This window comes from Callithrix jacchus, chromosome 1 (assembly GCF_049354715.1).
Source record: "Callithrix jacchus isolate 240 chromosome 1, calJac240_pri, whole genome shotgun sequence".
NCBI classification, from domain to species: domain Eukaryota; kingdom Metazoa; phylum Chordata; class Mammalia; order Primates; family Cebidae; genus Callithrix; species Callithrix jacchus.
The window spans coordinates 65,834,277-65,855,018 of record NC_133502.1 but is presented as its reverse complement, the minus strand read 5'-3'; the positions used below and the strand labels follow the sequence as shown (position 1 = coordinate 65,855,018).

Below are 20,742 nucleotides of genomic sequence, written 5' to 3'. Positions count from 1 at the left end.
CAGGATAATTGCTTGAACCCAGCAGGCGGAGGTTGCAGTGAGCTGAGATCACACCACTGCACTCCAGCCTGGGTAACAAGAGTGGCACTCCAGCCTGGGTAACAAGAGTGAAACTCTGCCTCAAAAAAAAAAAAAAAGCATTATTAGAATCAGCTAGAAAAAGAAAGTGTCTACAATGTTAGGCAGCAGAGGCCAAAATAATGCAATTATTTCAAAATAAATTTGGAACAGGAAGAAATGAAATAGACATATCTGGAAGTCAAATTGTCACCAAGAGAAAAGATTGGCAGTCTCAGAACATTCCCCTAAGGAATTCATTCTTTTCTTCTCCAAAATGATTATGTCCCATCTCTTCTTTTCTAAATCTCCCACATCTCTGTGCTCCTCACTTTAAACTGTTCTTTCATTGATAAATAGAAGTTGTCACAAGAGAAACTCATCTTCCCACATCAAATCTACTAATGTGCTTTTATCTGTACTCATATACTTTTTTCCTGTTATAAAGGATCAACTATCTGGGCTCTTATCTAAAGCAAACCCCTTCACTGTGTCCTAAGTCCCATCTTCTCTTACATATTCCAACATTTTGTTCTCGTGATTATCCCTTCTATATCCTGTATCCCCATTTTCTCCATCACCCTACAGTCCATATCCACATCTGCTTACAAAGAGAATAGAAGCCCCTTTATTTCAAAGTTCTTCAAAGACTGTCTGTAATTGCAATCTCCACTTCCTTACCTTACGTTATCTCTTGAATCCATTCCAATCTGGATTACTGTCTCCATGGCACCGCTTAAAGTGCTCATGTTGAGATCAGCAACTACCTTCTTGCCAGATCATTTTCCTCTTCTCAAATGTTTGGGAGTCCCAAGCATATTCCTCATACCCACCATCAACATTCATTTCCCTCCAAGGTTATGTCTTCAATCTCTTGGTATTAAATACTGTCTACCATTGTAGGACTCCTAAAATTTATATACTAACCCTGATATCTCTGTGGAGCTCTGCACTCACAATACAACTCTGCCTGTCCAGCAACTCCACTCAGATATCTAAAAAGAACCTCAAAGCTAGCACATTTAAAACAAATCTCTCGATTTTCTTCTCCTCCACATTTTACTTCTAAGTCTTCCCCCATGTTAATAAATGGCATAATTTCTAGTTGCTATGGGCAAAAACGTAGAAATCATCCTTAATTCCTCTTTGTCCCAGTTATTAAGCTGTTATCTCTCAGCAATAAACCTTTCCATACACACTGCTTTGTGATGCTAAGACTGGGGCTCTGCAAACTATATTTCTACTTTGCCAGCTGAATTCCTGCCATGTTTTAGCAGTAAATAGTAGGGGAAAACTAGAAGTCAAGAAGAGGCGAAAATAACTTGCTCTCCCTCATAGGCCTTCTGTACCTGTCAGTGTTGCCCCAGCTATGGACCTTCACCCTGACAATGGTAGTTAGCTCAAAATTGCAACTGTGTTTGGCTCTCCTAGACCCACCCCAATAGACCCTCCCAGGGGTACCAGCAGCAGATGGGCAGGACTTCCTTCTCTGAGGTCAGAGTTCTAGCTCTGCCAAGTCCCTCCTCCTAGCTCCTGGGTTCTGGGAACTTTCTGTTTTTACCCAGTACCAGGGGCAGCAGCTGCTTCCCCAAGTTTATCTGTTATCTCAGTGCTCTCTTTTTGCTTTTTTCAGTCCTGTAACACCCATTTACCCAATCTCTTATACTCAGTGATTATTCTTGAAATACTTAGCAGCAACCAGAGTGGTTCTTCTACCGCATAAAGCATCTGCCTGCTCCTCATCACACTTAGAACAAAAATCAAATTCTTTCCTAGGGCGCACAGCTCCTTTGGTGATCTGGCCTATCCATTTCTCTAGTCTCACTTCCTATTGTAAGATCTGGATTTTTTTAAGTATAGATCAAAATGAAATAACTAAATTAATGAAAGTTACAAAACAAACATTAAAATTGACTTTAAAACTTGACCTTGTAAAAATAATAACATAACCAATAAAAATATATTTTTTCATAGCAGAGTCTGCTGGCATTTCTGAATTTGAAACATACAGATTAAAAATTCTCTAAAGTCTTAATTTTTAAAATCTTGGGTATTTTAGGAACTAAGCTCTCTTGTGGCAAAGAAATATTTTCAAAAGTTCAGCAGTTCCTTCCATTTCTCGTCCTCCAAATTAGAATAAGTTTAAACTTAATACTTTTCAATTTAAAAATACTGTAATGTTTTAATCTTAGATTAAAATGACCTTATTTGTATAAATGCATAGAAACATATCCTAAAATAATATTCATTTATATTGATGGTAAAATCTAGGATTTGAGGAGATTTAGAAACTTTCCTGTAACTTTCCGTATTGTTTATTTATAAATAAGCATGTATTTTTATAAAATCAATAGCCATTATCCATAAAATATTATACACAACAATGTGAATATACTTAACACTACTGAACTGTACCCTTAAAAATGAAGATAGTAAATTTTATATTTACCATTTATAATTTTTGCCACAATTAAAAATAATAAAATTTAAAAATACTGTTGTAAAATTTATAAAATAGTTAGTGTACAATAGCTATACAGATGGATTTACAGATTCTACCAACATTTGCCTGAACAACTTTTCCACCAAAATGTGAAACCTCAAATTATACCCTTGCATAATACTCTATAGTTGCCTGTACATTATTTTAGTAAGCAGAGATTATTCACTGGCAGATACTGTTATAACTATGCAAAATGAAAAGTTACTTATGAAAAGTAACCAATAGGTTACATTACTTTATTAACTCTCCTTGTGATGTAAAGCTGTAAATATATGTCATTTGATTTAAATATTTAGAAGAAAATCTTCTATTTTAATGACCTTTTTTCTGATTGTTAAAATAATATGTGCTCATTTTAGAAAATATACAAAGGTAGGCCGAGACGGGTGGATCACGAGGTCAAGAGATGGAGACCATCTTGGTCAACATGGTGAAACCCCGTCTCTACTAAAAATACAAAAAATTAGCTGGGCATGGTGGCATGTGCCTGTAATCCCAGCTACACGGGAGGCTGAGGCAGGAGAATTGCCTGAACCCAGGAGGCGGAGGTTGCGGTGAGCCAAGATTGCGCCATTGCACTCCAGCCTGGGTAACAAGAGCGAAACTCCGTCTCAAAAAAAAAAAAATATACAAAGGTAAAAATGACCATAATCACAGAACACATTTTGGTGTACTTTTTCCACCCTTACCCTATGCATATAAATACATGCATTTTTAAATAAATGAGGAGAAAAAGTTTTATAACCTAAAAATCTTAAGTGTATATTAAATATTAATATTTGTCATTAAATATTTTTAATAGATGCATATTTTGTTAGATTGATACACCATGGTTTATTGAACCACTCTTTCCCACTGTTGAATATTCAGATTGTTTCCTTTATTGATACTCTTAGTGAATATGCATAAATCTTTGATTTCATATCTGATTATCTCTTTCAGACTGGTTCCTGTTAGTGGAACTACAGTGTCAAAGAATTGGACTTTTTTTTTTTTTTTTGAGATGGAGTTTCGCTCTTGTTACCCAGGCTGGAGTGCAATGGCGCGATCTCGGCTCACCGCAACCTCCGCCTCCTGGGTTCAGGCAATTCTCCTGCCTCAGCCTCCTAAGTAGCTGGGATTACAGGCACGCGCCACCATGCCCAGCTAATTTTTTGTATTTTTAGTAGAGACGGGGTTTCACCATGTTGACCTGGATGGTCTCAATCTCTTGACCTTGTGATCCACCTGCCTCGGCCTCCCAAAGTGCTGGGATTACAGGCGTGAGCCACCACGCCCGGCCAGAATTGGACATTTTTAATACCACAGAAAGATAATACAGTAATAGATAAGACTGAAAGTTTTTTTTTTTTTTTTTTTTGAGACAGAGTCTTGCTCTGTCTCCTAGGCTGGAGTGCAGTGGCATGATCTCGGCTCACTGCAACCTCCCCTTCCCAGGTTTAAGCGATTCTCCTTCCTCAGCCTTCCTAGTAGCTGGGCTTAAAGGCGCATGCCACCATGCCCAGCTAATTTTTGTATTTTTTTAGAGATAGGGTTTTACCATGCTGGCCAGGCTGGTCTCGAACTCCTGACACTGTGATCAGCCCACCTCGGCCTCCCAAAGTGCTGGGATTATAGGTGTGAGCCACTGCCTCCGGCCAAGACTGAAAGTTTTATTGCACTCTTAGTGGCACTGGTTATTAGCACTTATTTTCCATCTTTGTCAATCTGATGGGGCAGAGGTTTCATTCAATTCAATTTTTGCTCACATATTCATGAGAATAACTTTAGTACTTTAAGGACTTGTAATTCTGTGTCTTTTTACTTAAGAAGATTGCATTTAGTTCTTAATGTATTTGTAGACAGAGCATTATCACTATTACCTAGCAAGATCGTATTTTCTTTTCTTTTATGTGGTCCTGACATATTTTCTGTATTGAATTTATTTCTCAATGTGCCAGTTTCACTACAGTACTTTCAAAATGCTACTAAATGCTTAGTTTATAAGGTTTTAAAAATTTCACTGGATAACTACTTTAAAATCATTTCCTCAACCCTGCCTTCATTCAAAATGTCTGGAGACAGAATGGCCCACTTCCAATTTTCTTTCATGTTATCATTACTGTGAAGTCATTCTATAGATAGGAGCGCATTCTGGCAAACAGAAAAACAGCATCTGTGAAACTATATTATGGCACAGTTTGTATGGGGCTGTTGCTCCTTCAGAACTGCATTATATAATTTTAGTGTTTACTTAAGCTCCTTTGGCTGCCTCCAGGGTAGCTATGAGCTCACAGAGAAGTAAGTACAGTTTGGATCCGACAGTAAAGTCTACCAGTTTAACCTGAATGCGGCATCCTTTTTTTTTTTTCTTTCCCATCATTACTGTGTGAGAAACTTTAAAAACAAAGGTATAGCTTCTTTTTTTTAAAGAAGCTACTTCAAACACCATTAAGTAATACATCAAAAAATAAAGGGGTCATAAATATATATTTGCTCCTTATCTGGACATACTTATTTATTCTGTATTCTGTAGTATGAACTTACAATGTGATTTTGATTCAACATAAATACAAATATGCAAAATTACCAAAATTAGAGGTATTAGCTTTTAGGAAAGTACAAATTATTAAAATGACCTAAGTACTATTTCTATCTCTAAGTCACAAAGGAAGCACATTTAGTATTTCTAAAAAAAAGAAAAAAACCCCAAAAACTCACCAAAGATGTGTAAGTTAGTATCAGCTTAGGGAGAAATTTACAAGATAGTAGGCTATAATAAAAAAATATTTAACCTTGATTACTCAATGAAAAGTAGTATTTTTGGTTTTTTAGAGAGATAACTCTTGAGCCCCTCTACCAAATAATTATATGGGCTGGTTTTGAATAAAAATAAATTAGTTTTCATTATGAAGGAGGGAGAAGTATCCGTTTTTTATTGTAATAATCAAGTGTTGTGTTGCCTTAATAGGAAATGTGCACATCCTTATAAAATACTTAAAGCTTCAACTGTTTCTTTAAAATTACTGATTTTGATAAATAACCCCAATAAAGTCAATATTGTTACATCTAAAAGCATATAATCCATTTTGGAAAATGTCATTTTTTTTCTTTTTTGTTAAACTTCCTTATCTTTTAGTGGTAGGTGAATTTTGTTTTAATTATTATTATAAAATTACTTATTGGAATATTCTCCGTAGCATTTTGCTTTTTAATTTTGAGAAGTAAGGACATTATGCCATTGATTGCCCGTGATCCTGTGAGGTCCAGAGTTGAAAGGACTTGTGGAGGACAAAGAAAAAAGTTTTGATCACCCTGGAGGTATAGCTACTGGGAATGTCCTACCTAGGTTGGGAGAGAGGGCTATGTGTGTACAGGAGGCCTGACCTGGAGGGAATGATTGGTCACAGGGAGAGGAAGGTACAGGAAGATTATGAGACACACTGCCTACTCAAGTTGGCTAAGGATTAGCTTTGCTGCAACATTTAAATGTTTGGGTTTTTATATTTTTTTCTCATATCAAAAAGAGGATATTCATTAGGTTTCTCGTATTTAAACTTTTCTGATGTACAAATGTAATGTTTATAAATCTATTTATCTGAAGTTATGTTTGGTGATCTTAAACATGTTTCAAATTCTTCAACACTCCTACCATTAAAAGATCGAGTCTAATTCCCCTTCCCAGAACATATATGGCCTTAGTAATTTGCTTCTAACAAACGGAAGTGATGGTTATGATGCTTCATGCCTTCTAAGACTAGGTTATAAAAAGTGATACAGTTTCTATCTGGTTCTCAGTGTTAGGACCTGTGGAACTAGCCACCCTGTTGTGAGGCAGCCATACCACATGGAGAGGCCATGTGTAGGTGTTCTGGCTGATAGCCTCAAGTAAGTTCCAGCCATCAGTCAGTATTAACTACTAGACAAGCAAGTGGACAAGCCTTGAGATGATACCAGCCCCCAGCCTTTGAGCTGCTCCAGCTGTCATCCAGTGGATTAGAAATAAGTTTTCTTTGCAGAGCAAGGTAATGTTGTTTTAAACCACTAAATTTTTGGGTGGTTTTTTGTGTACTTGAGTCACTGCTTCCAATAAATCCCTAGTCAGATTAACTGTAACAGGTAGGAAGGAAATGGAAGGAGCAAAGGAAAACCCTTTACTCCCACAATTTCCTTATTTTCTTAGCCAAACTGATCTTAGCACTTTTTGCTACTAACTGTTGGAGATTAAGTGTGGTTTTGAAGTGCAAAAAACACCATCATGGAGATGAAGTCAACCCCAACTCCTTTCCCTGAGGGCTCAGATACTGAGCAGGTGAAAGAAAAAGTTTAATTTCTTTCATTTTTCCTTAGGTATGTCTAGTTTCAAAAAAAGGGGAGAAACAGTATTTTATCCTCTCCTACCTTCACTGCCTTTCTAAATTCAAATCTCCAGCAAGACAACTATGCTTTCTTTTTCAATGAAAGAGAACACAGCTTTTTTAGTCATATAAAGGGAACAAAGCAGCAACATGTTTCCATTATCAAGGAAGCAGGACTTTTTCATCAGTTATACCTAAGGGTACCACTCTGTCTTTAGTTACTCATTGTGGTTCCTCAAAAATTCCTTCTGCTCCCCTTCTTCCCCTGAATGTGGGTGTTGCCAGGGTTCCTCCCTCAGACCACTTTTTACTAGGCACCCTTTGTGGTCCATCTAGGCCACTACCATGGCTTTAGCTGCCACCTACATTTTAATGACTCCAGACTACTTCAGCACCCCCTACTCCCCCCAATAGTTCTCTGATACTTCAGATTCTACAGGGACAAAACAGTTCCTTCCCCGGACTTGGGGCCTACTTCTCCTTTTAGCCCACACCCTAAACCACAAACCTGGGTATCCCTTGCTCTTGCCCCATACAGCCAACCAGTTTTCCCATTCCACCAGTGGAATTCCACCAATTTAATTACTTCCTCAAATTCCTCTTCACTCTATCCCCACTATCCCTAGGTACACAGCTGTGGTCCTAATTGATTCTTACTTAGGTCACAGGCTGTTTTACATTCTACCTTCAAGTCTCCAGGACTTCATTGTACACCTCGATATGACATTTCCATTAAAAATCCTTTCATTGGCTCTCTCTTTCCTGTTTTAGTCCTGAGGCAGAATAGGAATTTATTTACAAAGCAGAGTAACCCCCCTAAAATTGTACAAAAAATTTTAGTATAGGGATGTAAATGCATTTTTTTTTTTTTTTTCTGGAGAAAGAGCCCATTGCTTTTTTCCCCCCTTCAAAAGGTATGTGTTCCCTCCAAAACTTGTAGGTCTCAGGCTAAAGTCCAAATTCTTCAGCATGCAGGGTATACAAAGCCCTGGACGACCTGGCCTTCTGTGGAGCCCCCTTTTCACTCCCTTCACTGGCCTCACCTGCCACCCATATTGATCTAGCTGTAGTTCTTCACTATCAGCCCGTGTGTGTACATGCTGCTTTGCATGCTCAGTTTGAGAGCCCTTTCCTTTCTTAACTGGCCTAACTTCTGCCATCCAAGAAAACACCTTCTTTCAGGAAGCACCTCAGGTCATCTTACTTACAGAAAGCTGTGCAGGCTAAGCAAACTGAGTGTGAACTCTTGCCTCCCTGCAGCTAGCCTGGCAAGTGCCCTCTCTTAAGTAGATACTTCCTGGATTTACAAACTGGGGTGGAAGTGGGAAAAAAGAATCAAAATCATGAAGTGAAGCCACAACTATGTAGACACCGTTGAAGAACCAAAGTTGAAGAACCAAAGGCCTTTTTTCGTAGTGCTTTTCAGAAGGGAGAAATTTGTAAACATTTAATTTACAATCCCCAGATTTTTTAATTCTAGGTAAATGCCATACACATCTTCCTGTTACAGAATATTGCACAGCAACTTTCAACATCATTCACTTCTTTTTATACCTATCCACCACATGATGCTATATATTTAACAAATTCTGAAACTAACAGAATTTAGTTAGTTCTTGATAGCCTGCGATCTACTAGGAGGACTACTCGGTTTTTACTTGAATTATTGCTAGTGGTTCACACAATAACACCCAAAAAGACAGTCTACAGGTCATGACATGTTGTCCCTAAAAGCCTCCATGTACTCCAGAAAATGTTCCAACTTTTTTAGACAAACTGTTGTAACTAGTCTCCTGGCGAGACCCGCTATGTCTTCCTTTTTTTTTGAGACGGAGTTTCGTTCTGGTTACCCAGGCTGGAGTGCAATGGCGCGATCTCGGCTCACCGCAACCTCCGCCTCCTGGGTTCAGGCAATTCTCCTGCCTCAGCCTCCTGAGTAGCTGGGATTTCAGGCACGCACCACTGTGCCCAGCTAATTTTTTGTATTTTTAGTAAAGACGGGGTTTCACCATGTTGACCAGGATGGTCTCGATCTCTCGACCTCGTGATCCACCTGCCTCGGCCTCCCAAAGAGCCACCGCGCCCTGCCTGAGACCGGCTGTGTCTTACGCAGAGGCTCTAACAGCCACATCTTTTTCAGAAGTCTTTCAATTGCTGCCTCCAAATGGGGCTCTTTGCAGTCTTCGGGCAGACAAACGGTCAGATTCGAGCGAAGCTTATTTCCCTGCTCCTAACGCATCTACCTATAAATAGCGCTCACCGCGCTGAGTCACCAAAACCCCAAGTTTCCCCAAATAGCGCGTAACAACTGAAGGGATCGCGTCCCTCGGGGTTGTGAGACTCCAACCACACACCCGCTCGGCGGGTCTCTCACCACCCAGCGTCCCGGGGACGCGGGGTAGGCCGCGACGTCCGGGCCGAGTCCAGAGCGTCGGGCTTCCCGCGCACGGAGGGCGCTCTGGGAAAGGAGGAGCGGGTGGGCTGCAAGACTTGGCCTACACTGCTCCGGGTCCGCCCCCGCCCCCTAGGGAGCGCCGAGCTGCTGGGGGCCTGCACCAGCCTCCGCCCGGCGCCACCCGCTCGCACAATGGGGCGCGTCGGGAGGGGGCGGCCGCATTCGGGTCCCAGAGCCGGGACTCCGGGCGGCGGGAGAAGCAGTCAGGGGCTGGAGCCAGAAGGAAATCCCCTCTCTCCCTCTGCCCACTTAAACTGCGAAAGGGCTCCAGCCGGCAGTGCCAGGGGCTGGGGGAGCAGCTGGGGAGGGAGCGGAAGTGCCACCCCCTGCAGTCAGGAGTGGTGACGTCACCCCTGCAGCCAGCCAGTAGCGTGGGTGACTGTCCATCACGTGACCTGACCCCCCCCCAGCCGAAGTCCGCGCGCACGCTCCCTCCCCCAGCCCCGACTCCCACCTCTCCCCCGTCCCCTCTCCCCAACTTTCGCCCTCCCCGCTCCGGCACCGCTGTCAACAGCGCCAGCTCCGCCCCCTCCCCGCGCCCCGTGGAACAGCCACGGCGGCGCGGCAAGCGCTCGGTCTCAGGTCCCGAGCTCCGACAGGCGAGCGTGCTATGGGTTCCACCCTGCCCCCCAACTCTGGGCGCGCTGTTTGCGTGGGCACCAGAGCCAGGGGCACGGCGGCGTGTGGCGAGAGCGCTTCTCTGCTGCATCCTCCCACAGCACTTAGAGGACGAGGCGGAGGCGCCGGGTCCGAGCTCAGAGGGAACGGGGCGCGGGGCGCGCGCTGCGGCCTCCGGGTCCTGACGCGTCGCCGCCGGGGGTCGGCCCACGGGCGGGAGAAGCAGCCGGGAGCCCGCCCTCGACCCCAGCCCGGCGGCCCGCGCCTCCGCTCTCCCTACCGCTCGGGTGGCGCACGCCAGTCCTGCTTCCTCCGTCTCTGGCTGCGGCGCAGGCACCGGCCAGACGACGAGGGGCCAGACGGGGACCGCCTCCTTGAGCCCCCTCGGCCACCCTCGCCGTGGACTGCTGGGGTTGCAGATTTGGTGGCTGTTGCTGCAGTGCCTCGTTCTATTTTTCCTCCGTTCCCTCTAAAAGTGGAGGCTCGGGGGAGGGAAAAGAAAGCCCATAGTGTTGAAAGGGGCGGTACGGACTGACCTGTCAGCGGCGGAGGAGGAAGACCCCCGTTCCGGGCGAGCTCTCGAGCCCGCGCAGGGATCGGAGCTCTGGGCTCGCGCGGAGAGGCGCGGCGCAGCTGTGCCTCGGCCAGGTGTCCCCCCCTCCGCGGGGCCCGCGCCGCCGCGCCCGCCCCCTCCCCCGGCGCCGCGCTCCCCGCCCCATCGCCGGGGACCAGGGAACCCCCCGGCTCGATTTTTTGTGCAGTTTCAGCAAAGCTCCGAGGAAGTTGGTCCTTTTGTTCCACTATTTATAGATTGCGTCAACATTGCGAAAAGGAGAAGGCGGAGCGGTGGCCCCTCCCATCCCCCCCCCCCCCCCCGGCTCCTGGGAGAGAAAAGCCCAGCACACGACCTAAGTACACAGCGCGCCAGCCGCCCGCCCGCGGCCTCCCGCTCCCCTCTTCTTCCCCCTCCCAGCCTCGGCCCGAACGCTGCCAACCCTGTCACGTGCCCGCCCGGGAAAACCAGCTCCCCGGGGCTCCGCGCCGCCCGCCAGGCTTAGTGGCGGCGGCAGCGGCCTCGCCCAGCTCGTGGGCTCGGGCCAAGGCTCAGGCGTCACGCACAGCGTGGGCACCCACGCCCTCGCCACTCGGCGAGGATCTCAGGCTCCGCGACTCGTGGGAGTGCCGCGACGCGTCCCGCGCTTCCGCCCCCTCTCCCCTCTCGCTCCCCAATCGCCGCCCCGCTCGTAGAGTGTGCGCGCATTCCGGCCTCGCCTCGGAGCCGGGAGACTGACCTGTCCCCAGGCCCCTCGCGCGGCCGCTCTTCCAGGCATTGCAGTGCTGCCTCCGTGGGGAGGGCAGAGGTGTGAGGGATGCGGTGGTGGCTCGCAACCGCTCGCGGACTGGCGGGGGGAGCGCGGGAAGCGCGGTGCGGGCGTTCCGTGGCGCACCCAGACGCTTTCCCTCCTCCGCAGGTGCAGCGAGGCGTTGCGCGAGCACGAGTCTCCCTTCCCGGACAGCTAGGGAGCAGGGAGTTTGCAGACCGGAGCTACAGTTGGAAAAATACAGTTTTTGAGAAGTTACTGGAAGTTAGATGTGAGACAGAAACAGAAGAACTTTCCTTCAAACCCTGATGACGAAATGATAGGCCCCGCCATACCCTTGAAATGAAACTGAGCTCCCTACCGGCCTAAAGCCTCTGTTCCTGAGCTTGATGTAAACAAGGAGGGCGGTAAACACTAGAGGAAGGCCTTACAACAAAAACCAAGTGCAAGTACCTTGTTTGAGTGTTATTTACCTTCCCAGCTTTCCTAAGTGATTTATGTATATTGCAGTTTAACTTTACAGGGTGAGAATAAAATAATTTAGCGTCTCAGATCACTGGTGGAAGAAACTAGAGCTGAGCTGGGACGAGGGCAAGAACCGCAGCTGAATAGTATGATGAACAGTCTGGAAAGGTTATGCTATTACGGGTTTGGGGAAACCGTTCCTGCGCACACACCCTCAGTCGGGCCATCTGCAGGGCAGTGTGTAGTGGGGGAGACTCTTCAAGGACTCACGCCTCACGCACCCCGAGCCGAGCTTCCTGGCTGGGCGTTGGGCTCGTCCAAACCTGGGAGCGCTTTCCGTTGGGCCAGGCAAAATAACAGTAAGTTTGCCTCTGTTTGGGAAACCTTTCCAGGCTTGCCTGCCCTCTTTTAAGAGGGAGACTTTAGGTGGTGGGATTCTCAGCTACCAGTGTGTGCACTCTCTCTAAAGAAGGCTACAGGAAATAAAGCGAACCTGTTGCAGCGGTTGCTGGGTTTCCACAACGCGGAGCTTAGTCGATCCCCCCGTTAACCGGACGGCGCTTTGACCCCCTCACACCTGACGGCTCTCAGAGCCTGGTGCGAGACTTGGCGATGTCTCTCCCGGTTTCCTTCCAATTTAGGGAAAATCCCTGGCCGCCCGTCTTCCTGCTTCTACTGTGCCCTGCCACTGTCCTCCTAAGACGGCGAATTCGTTTCCGCGCCAATTGTGTTATGAATATCTACAAACCACTTTTCCTTGCATGAAGAAAACAAAGCAGGGCCCTTTCCACTCCTTAAGAGGCAGAGATACCGAGGCCTTGGGCCTCAACCTTCATTTACCCGCCCTAGCTTCGGGTCAAGCTGCAGTGTCCCCGCTACTTTGTTAGGACACGCGCTTTTCGCCCCTACTTTGTTTGCGCGGTCTTCCCAGCTGCGGAGAGGAAGGAGCGAAAGCAAAACGAAAGCACCCGGGGCTCATCAGTCGCAGTAGCTTCCCTGAGAGCGGCCGTGGGAAGCCAAGATCTGGGGTCGCGAGGCGAAGGTGGGGACCCGAGCTGTGCAGAAACTGGATGGGGGCGGTCCCTGGAGGGCGCCCGGGAGCGGCTAGAAGCTCCCCAGAGCCCCTCATCCCCCTGGGGAAAAGCGAACGCGGATGTTAATATACCAACCCCGCAGGGAACCATTTGCCCCAAGTCTTGAGCTGAAGTTCCAGACTGAATGGGACCGCGCTGAAAGCACGACGGGGCAGAGGAGTGTGGCGCGGGGGCGAGCGTTGACCCCCGGCTGTGAATCCCCGGGAGAGGCCCAGATTCCCGCTCGCCAACGAGGGTGCTCACAGGCCTCCTGGGATTCGAGGCCCACAGATTTATTGCTCCAGTGAAGTTGGATAACATCCCGCCTCCCCGCAAAAACCAGAGTTCTAGGGGTATAGACACTTCAGGAAACTCTGGTGACATCCTCCGCCCTCGCTACTTGCCCTCACAGCAGTCACTGCAGGCACAAAGGCGGCCTGCGCGGACTTGGAAGAGGCGCGGCCCGCGTGAGCAGCTTTACCGGCCAAAGACATTTTCAGTTAAGGGGAGGTATCTTCAGAAGTGAGGGTATCTCCCCACAGCCACCCTGCAGGCAGGGCAGCCAACCCCAATCTGGTCAGTTTAAAAGTGTCCTCGGTTTCGCCCCCTTTCCCAGCGAACCAACACTGGCAGATTGGCCTGCAAGCCGCTCGCTCTGTTGTTCTAGCACAGTTTTGTAGCCAAACGGTCGAAAATCCCCATCTTTAAGCCCAACAAACACTTAACTTTATTCTATTTAATAACACATTTTGTTGTGGCAATATTTGTGGATTTTGGAAGGTGTTAAAATCTGTTGATCCTAAATGAGTCGAATGTGGACGGCTCTGTGCTTCCTCTCACTGACACCTGACGCAGGGCGCAGCCAAGGGCTATTACACCTCTGGCTGCTCCGACGCATCTTTGCACTGCGCCCCCTCACTCTTTAAAGCTGGGAGACTTGTAATTGGTACCTGTTTGCATTGTTTAGCCTGTGCATCGCAGATTATTCATTTTACTAACAGGACTCAAACAGCTGTAGTTTTCAAAGATGCACGATGGCGTTCGCTTAGACGAACCTCGGGAAGGCAGTCTTGGTTTCCTGCTATGTTTTGCCGGTAACAGGCAGTAGTCAATCCCAGACCAGCTTTGTTGGTATTTATTCCTCCTCTCTTTACCACAACGGCAAATACCAGAAAGTCCCAAGTGTAAAAAGGGCGGCCCACTTCGCCTTAATTTCTCTATACCATCATGAGAGGCGAGCTACAGGTGAAATAGACTCATAGGCACTTCTTTTAGAAAAAGCCTTCTATTTCTTCTTTGAAAATACTCAGCAAAAGCTGTTTTTGACTCAGCATACTACAAAAAACGCTTTCTTTCACCATGCTCGCCCTTTGGTTTCATACGTAACCACTTTTCTCACTTTCTTGAAAGTTCTTTTTTTTTTTCTTTGTAATATATTTTTGTGAAACAGGTTCGATTGGGTTATCTTGCTAAACCGTGCGTCTAAAATTATGAAGTTGATTTTTTCTTCTTTTCTCTGTTTAAACAAAAAGGACTCACACGGATGCGAAAGCCCGTGGTTGCCTTTATTCTGCACCCTACCTTTTTCTTCCTCCGTATTCACAAATGAGGCTTTGCCTGGACTAGGTTCAGACTTCAATGCCTAAAATGTTTTGCTCCTGGGCAGTCCCGAGAGCTATCGAAAGCCCCACTGTTCCTCACCCCACTGGAACCCGCTTCAGAAACCTCAATTTAGAGTCCAGTTTGGAAACAAATCTGTGCCTTTCTCGGTGAAATGGGAAGTTGCTTAAACGATGCATCTGGCTTTAGATTTTATGGGGAATATGATCTGGAAAAGGGAACGCCTGTTTCAGCTGGGGCTACACGCCCCGCGCGGGTCCCCAGGGGCTTATCCTGCAAACAACGCGCGGGATCTCGACCTGCAGAACCTCAGTCGACCTCTGGGCGCCAGACTTGGGGTTGATCCCACACTAGCGCCCTCCTTTCCGGGCCTCGCCTGGGGTTGCTTGTAGTGGCTGACGAAACTTGTCGACGAGGGGAGAAAGTTTGAGGCTACAGATCAGATGTCCTTAAAGGATCTGGGGAGAGGGAGAGGCTCTTAGCAGTTGGTGCCAAGAAACTCGAACACCCCGCGCTTGCCGCATGGCTCAAAGAACTATCCTGGGGGAGCACGAGTGTTCCCGAGACTTTGCCAAAGTTTCCAGAGTCCGGAGGTAGCGTGCCTCCCACCCCCGCCCACCACTAGGCTATTTCATAATCCCCTCTAGGCTGCCTCCGGCGAGGACCCAGGCGGGGCCCGGGGTGACGAGGCCGGGAGAGTGGTGGGGAAGATGGATTTTCTCTAATTCTTTTCGAATTAAATAAAACCTTTAAGGGGTTAAAATGGCGCGGCTGGATGGGCGTGGGGACTTTTGACAGCGTACGGCCCCTACCGGGAGGAGAAACGGGGTGGGGGGTGGGGTGGGATCCCGGAAAGGGCCGGAAAAGCCGGGAGCACCCGGAGGTGTGAGGCCAGAGTTTCTGCTACTGGGGGCTGTTCCAGGGAAGACGCTGGCGGGAATGGGACAGGGTTGGCAGCAGCGGAGCCCAGCGGTGGCTATGGCACGTCTCGGCCCCCCTGGACAGGGTTATGTCAGGAGAGCACCCTGGCACCGAGCTCTGGCCGCTGGAGGAGATACTCCTTCGCCGGTTCACTCCGAGAGCCGGGCTGGGCGGGCGCGGAGGGGCGGGAGGTGCGACTAGCGGAGCCCGGGGCGCTGAAGTCGGCAAGTCGCCTTCAGAGCTAGCGGCGACGCTTCTCCTGTCGACCTGGGAAAAAAATCTTCTCAAATAGCATACCCCTCGGCCTGCAGCCCTTTAGAACTGGTAAAGTAGATAGCAAGAAACTGCGGAATAAGGGAAACTCAGTTTAGAACGTCCCAGAGTTTCCAAGTTTGTCAAGCTACTGGGAATTTTGGTCGCCGCGTGGAGAGCTGCGCCCCTTTCCCCTTCCAGAACAGAACTGAAGGCGTATTCCTCCAAAGGAAGGCTGAAGTCGGGCCCCACGCAGAACACAAGCAGTCCTCTCCGGCTGATCTTGGGCTCGCCTCTCCCAGGGCCGTGGGGAGCATCTTTTCTGAGCAGCCCAGGGAGGACAGCGCGCAACTCCTGGCGCTCTCCGCGCTGGGCCCCGCCGCAGCCGGTGCGTTACATCAGGAAACGCTTGGTCCGGTTTTCGGTCTCCTAGGCAAAACATTTGGCTGAATCTCGAAATAACTTTTTTGATAGTCCGGAAAAGAAACACGACAAATAGACTCACCATCAGGCTTCCGTCAGAGAACCGTTTCCCCCAGACTGTAGTGGGATTGTTTTTTTCATTAGTTGCAGGAACTGAATTTTTTATGATTTACCTGCCTGCTGCAGTTCCTGACTATATTCTTCTACCTTCTTTTCCCCCACTTCGTCTGATTGTCAACTTCTCCCCCTCCCCCTCATCCCTTTTGAAGCTCCGTGGTAACGATTTGTGTGCGTGTGTGTGTGTGTCCCTCTAGTCTAGCCCAGCCTTTATCAATGGTCAATACAAGCCACAGTGTTTTCATAGCTCTCACAAAATGGGTCATATTTTCGGTTCCTTTGATTCTCAGCGACGGAAAAGTTTTGCTTTGCATACTATTTTTTGCACATCGAGTTTAGTGACCGTGCTCTCCTCACAAGTAACAAGTTCCCTTCCCTTCCAAACAGTTATAGGGATCTATTTTTACAGGGACCTAAAGAATTAGGAGAGATCCAGCATGTGCTAAGACTCACCTTCACTTTTTTTTTTTTCCAGACGAGGATTAACATTAACGATGTAATCAGTTAAAACAGGCTTTAATACCACTGAGCATGGATCTCCCGATTAACCTTGGTAATTATGTCACTTCAAAGAAGGAAGTATTAAGAACGAAATTCTTTCGAATTAAATAAAAATATGGAAATTGTTCATCTGAGGTCTGGGTGCAGAAGACAGAGGTTTTGGTCTTTTAAAAAAGAGCTTTTATTGGTGGACAATTATTAATATGAAATAAAATTTGTAAAGCTAGCCCTATCAGGGTACCTACATATATAAAGGTGCTTAATGAGTATTTAATCTCCCTCCCTCCATTTTCTTCTCCCCATCCTTGAAAATTTTGGCAGGAATACAGACTTCCCAGTGGCTAAAAAAATTATGCTCAAATTTCTCTTTTGGTTCATGTAATCCCTACTCACTTTAAAACACACACACACACACACACACACACACACACACACATTTATCCAGGGAACTTTAATAGCTTATTAAAACCTTAATGGAAATATCTAGGCAAAATAAAAAGAACGGTGATTGACTACATATTCTAAATCTAAAACACATTAAATTAATTCGATTTTTAATGGTTCCAATAGGTAACTATTACAACCTGATTTCGTTTACCAATTTCTACAGTAAAAACGAAATTTGAGAGCACTTGTTTGCTTCTAGCATTTCTGCTAGAGCAGCCTTCGTCAAGAGACTGATCTATCTAAACCCTGTCTCTTTCAAAGCGCCAATTTTATATTGAGCCTGTTCAGCTATCCATTTTTAAGAGAGACTGGTACGCTTTTTTTCCTTTAAAAATCAAATAAGAAAATGGAGAGTTTGTAGCACCCTCAGGTGGAGAAAACCCACATGCCTGATCCTTTTGTCCCTATGCGTAGTCGCTGGAGAGGAGAGTCTCCTGGAGCCGCTTCGCGGATCCCAGTGGGTCACCTGGTCCTGGCTTATTTTCTTCGGGGCCGGTTCTCGGCGACTGAATAGACACGTAGCGAGTTTCCTGGCAACTTTGCACTGCTCTTTAAATAGAAGAGAATTCCCGCAGTTTGCCTCCCCTTATAGGCTTTCCCACCTTAATTTGTTGTTTTAAGTGCTCCTCGCAGTCTTTTTGCCCCTTCTCCCAATGGCAAGGCCAGTCACAGCGGGTGATCTTGGTGTGTACCGCAGCGTTAAGACTCTTGGAACCTAGCTGCCCTGCGGAGAGAGTGGGAGGATAGTCGCACCTAATTAGAACGTGGATCCCGCGGAGATGAGTGCGTGGGCACAGTACGGGCATCTTGCACGCGACACCCAACTTCAAAGTGTCCTTATGAAAACTTGGGGCATCAATATCTTCTCTTCACTCAGGCGCCCTTAGGAAATCTGGACAATTCGAGGGGCTCAGTCTTGGCTTCCGGACCAGGACTTTCTTTTTTTTTAGATCTATCTAGCTAGTTGTAGAAAAATACACCTTACATGAACATATACAGCTATTTCCTCGCCCTCCGCTACAGTGGTCTGCAAGACCCGGGTGCTAGTGTGAATCCTCTTGAGCTCTGAGCGGATTCCCGCTCGCGCAGAGCCGAGAACATTGCGCGGAGGTCACTGTAAGTTCAGAGCTGTACATCCCGGTTAGAATTGGGAGAAAAAAAATCTAAGCCCGGCCCGGAGCTGCTCAGAAAAGATGGGTCGTAGTCCAGCGACCCCTCAAAGTCCTCAGTGCGCAAAGTCTTGGATTACTGTGCTTCGCGCGAATTGGACACCAAGCCTGAAGGGCCCGCTGAATCAATCGTTTACCTTCTGTGGGGTCCTGGCATCACTGTGACCGGGACATTATATTATTTTTGCAAACTGAGACTTGAAGTGGACCCTCAGCCTCCACCCAAGCCCTGGGGCCAGGGAATAATTCCAAGGGTCTAAGGTTGGGGCAGTCTCCGCTCCCTGGATCTTCTAGTATCCTGGCACGAAGAGGCGCTCCGCAGCGGGGCAGAGGGAATGGCTTCGCGACCCCGCCAGGGGCACGAAGGGACAGCGGCCGAGGGAAGCTCACGTGGGCTTTGGCGCTGCAGCAAAGCTGGAGGCGTTTGCTCGGCTCTGCCCAGAACGAGGGGCGCGCAGGGGAAACCGCTTCTGAAGCTCGTAGCGCAGGAAAGTCTGGTGGAGAAGGGATCCGGGGCGGAGAGAACTCTGTATTCTAGTTGTGGATCTTTCCGGTCTCTGTCAGTCAGCAAAAGCATTTGGGGTGAGGGTCCGGGACGCCGCTCTGAGCCCTGAAACCTTGCCTGACCCGGTGCTCCCAGCCACTGCGGTGAAGCAGCCTTCGCCTTCTGAGTGCCAGACGCAATCTGGCCCAAGGTCGTACTAGTCCGGGCCGGCCTACCCCTCAGAGAGAGCCTCTGCCCATGGCTCAATGGCAGGGAAGCCTCAGGCTATGGCCTAGACCGAGCATTCACAAGGGCATTTCTAGGCCCCAGTGGCCTCTGAGCAGGGGGTTAACTCAGACTCAGGTTTCTTCTGCGAGCAAAAAGAATTACACAGGTTTTCCAACTCTACAATCAGTGAATTCAAGGCCAATTACCTTAGAATCCTCTAAGTATTTTTGCCTGTAGAAGTGAATTTGGACTTTCTTCTTCTCTTCCTCATACAGCTGGTCACAGACAAAACGTGGGTTACAGGCCTGGGGAGGAGTAATCTCCTGTTCACAAATGTGCCTCTTTCTTGGGACATAGTCTGTTCTCCACACTCCTGGGCCGGTCAGGATAGGTCCTGTGCTGTGCTAGGGAGGTGGACTTTTCCTGCAGGAAGAGTGTGTAGGGAAAGGCCTATCTGGCCTACTTTGGAGGGAGAGTCCCACATGGCCTGCAGAAAGACATGACCATGAGCAGGAGACAGGACCTGGGCCAATGTGTGTGAAGAATGGGGATCTGGAGGTATTGGGAAAACTCTCTCTCAGTGTAAAAGAGGCCTGAGAATTCTGCTGCCTGCTCTTAGAAGACAGGATGCTCAGTCTCAAGGTGGAACATGCCAGAGTTCCTTGCGACCAAACTAGGATCAGAAATCTGTATTTTCCTGGTTGAATTTCTTGTATTTTAAGCTTCTTTCTCATTTGCTTCCCGTTTACTCTTTAGTCAAGTGTTTCTGAAAATCTTGTCAAAAGAAAGTCATTCAGTTAACAGATATTTAAGAGACTACTGCATGTCAGGCACAGGAATAGGATAGTTAAGAAAACAATTCTTGTCCTTCAGCTTACAATCCAATTTTTATCTTAAGAGAAAAAAAACAAAGAGTGCTGTGAAAAGGGATACCTGGATAGATCAGGGTGAAGGGAGCATGGTTTTTTGGGGCTACTTACAAGAAGTTCAGTATCCCTGGAACTTAGAGGGCAGAGGCCTTGCTGTGGGAGCCAAGAGACAACTTGAGGAGAGGAGCTTGGGCCCTGAGACGGGGAACCAGGGGCGAGTAGTTCATCATGGGCCTTTCATGGTAGCAGATAAAGCCAAGGGCTGCGTTAGATCAGATGCCCTCTAGTTTCGTTCTGGTGTGAAGATTTGAAGGATTTACTTTTATCAAGGAAGCTGATGTTTCATTACCAGGCCCTACATGTGTCCCTGTGCTAGTCCACATGATTAATACTTCAGACTTTAACAACATGCAACTAAAAAGTACTTTCAGGAGAATTCATCTAACAAAGTTTTGTAAGAATTTTGTAGTTAGAGAATTGGTATTAGAGATCATAGATAGTGAGCAAGACGCTGCCCTGTCCTCACAGTTTACCATCCAGTCAAAGATACAGAGAAATATATACAAGCCCCATTCAACTTCCCTAGAGAATAGAGAGCAGGCTTTATGCTCTCAGGAAGTTGGGTTGTAGGGGTGGGGCATTAAGTTTAAGGTAGCTTGGGGGGGGTCCTATGAAGAAATCTGGGAGATCATTCACAGAATAACTGCTTTTGTGTATTGACTGAGACCTTATTCTTATATAGCATTCAAAATCTTCTCTGCAAGCACAGTATTTCTGGGGCTCAGGACTGCCCTGAACTAATAACTGTGTTAGACAAAAAAAAAAAAAAAAAAAAAAAAAAAAAAAAAAAAAGATCTTGCAACTGGTTAGACTTTAAATCC

General features: G+C 47.1%; 1 long non-coding RNA gene across 1 annotated transcript in view; it reads right to left on the bottom strand.

Annotated features, from left to right (window-relative positions):
• The window catches only part of LOC144580520 (uncharacterized), a 32,213-nt gene extending 21,467 nt beyond the window's left edge, over positions 1–10,746 (bottom strand). Inside the window, exon 1 of the long non-coding RNA XR_013530094.1 lies at positions 10,507–10,746. This is a non-coding gene — a long non-coding RNA (uncharacterized LOC144580520). The remainder of the gene's footprint in view (positions 1–10,506) is intronic.
• Positions 10,747–20,742: the final 9,996 nt, after the last annotated feature.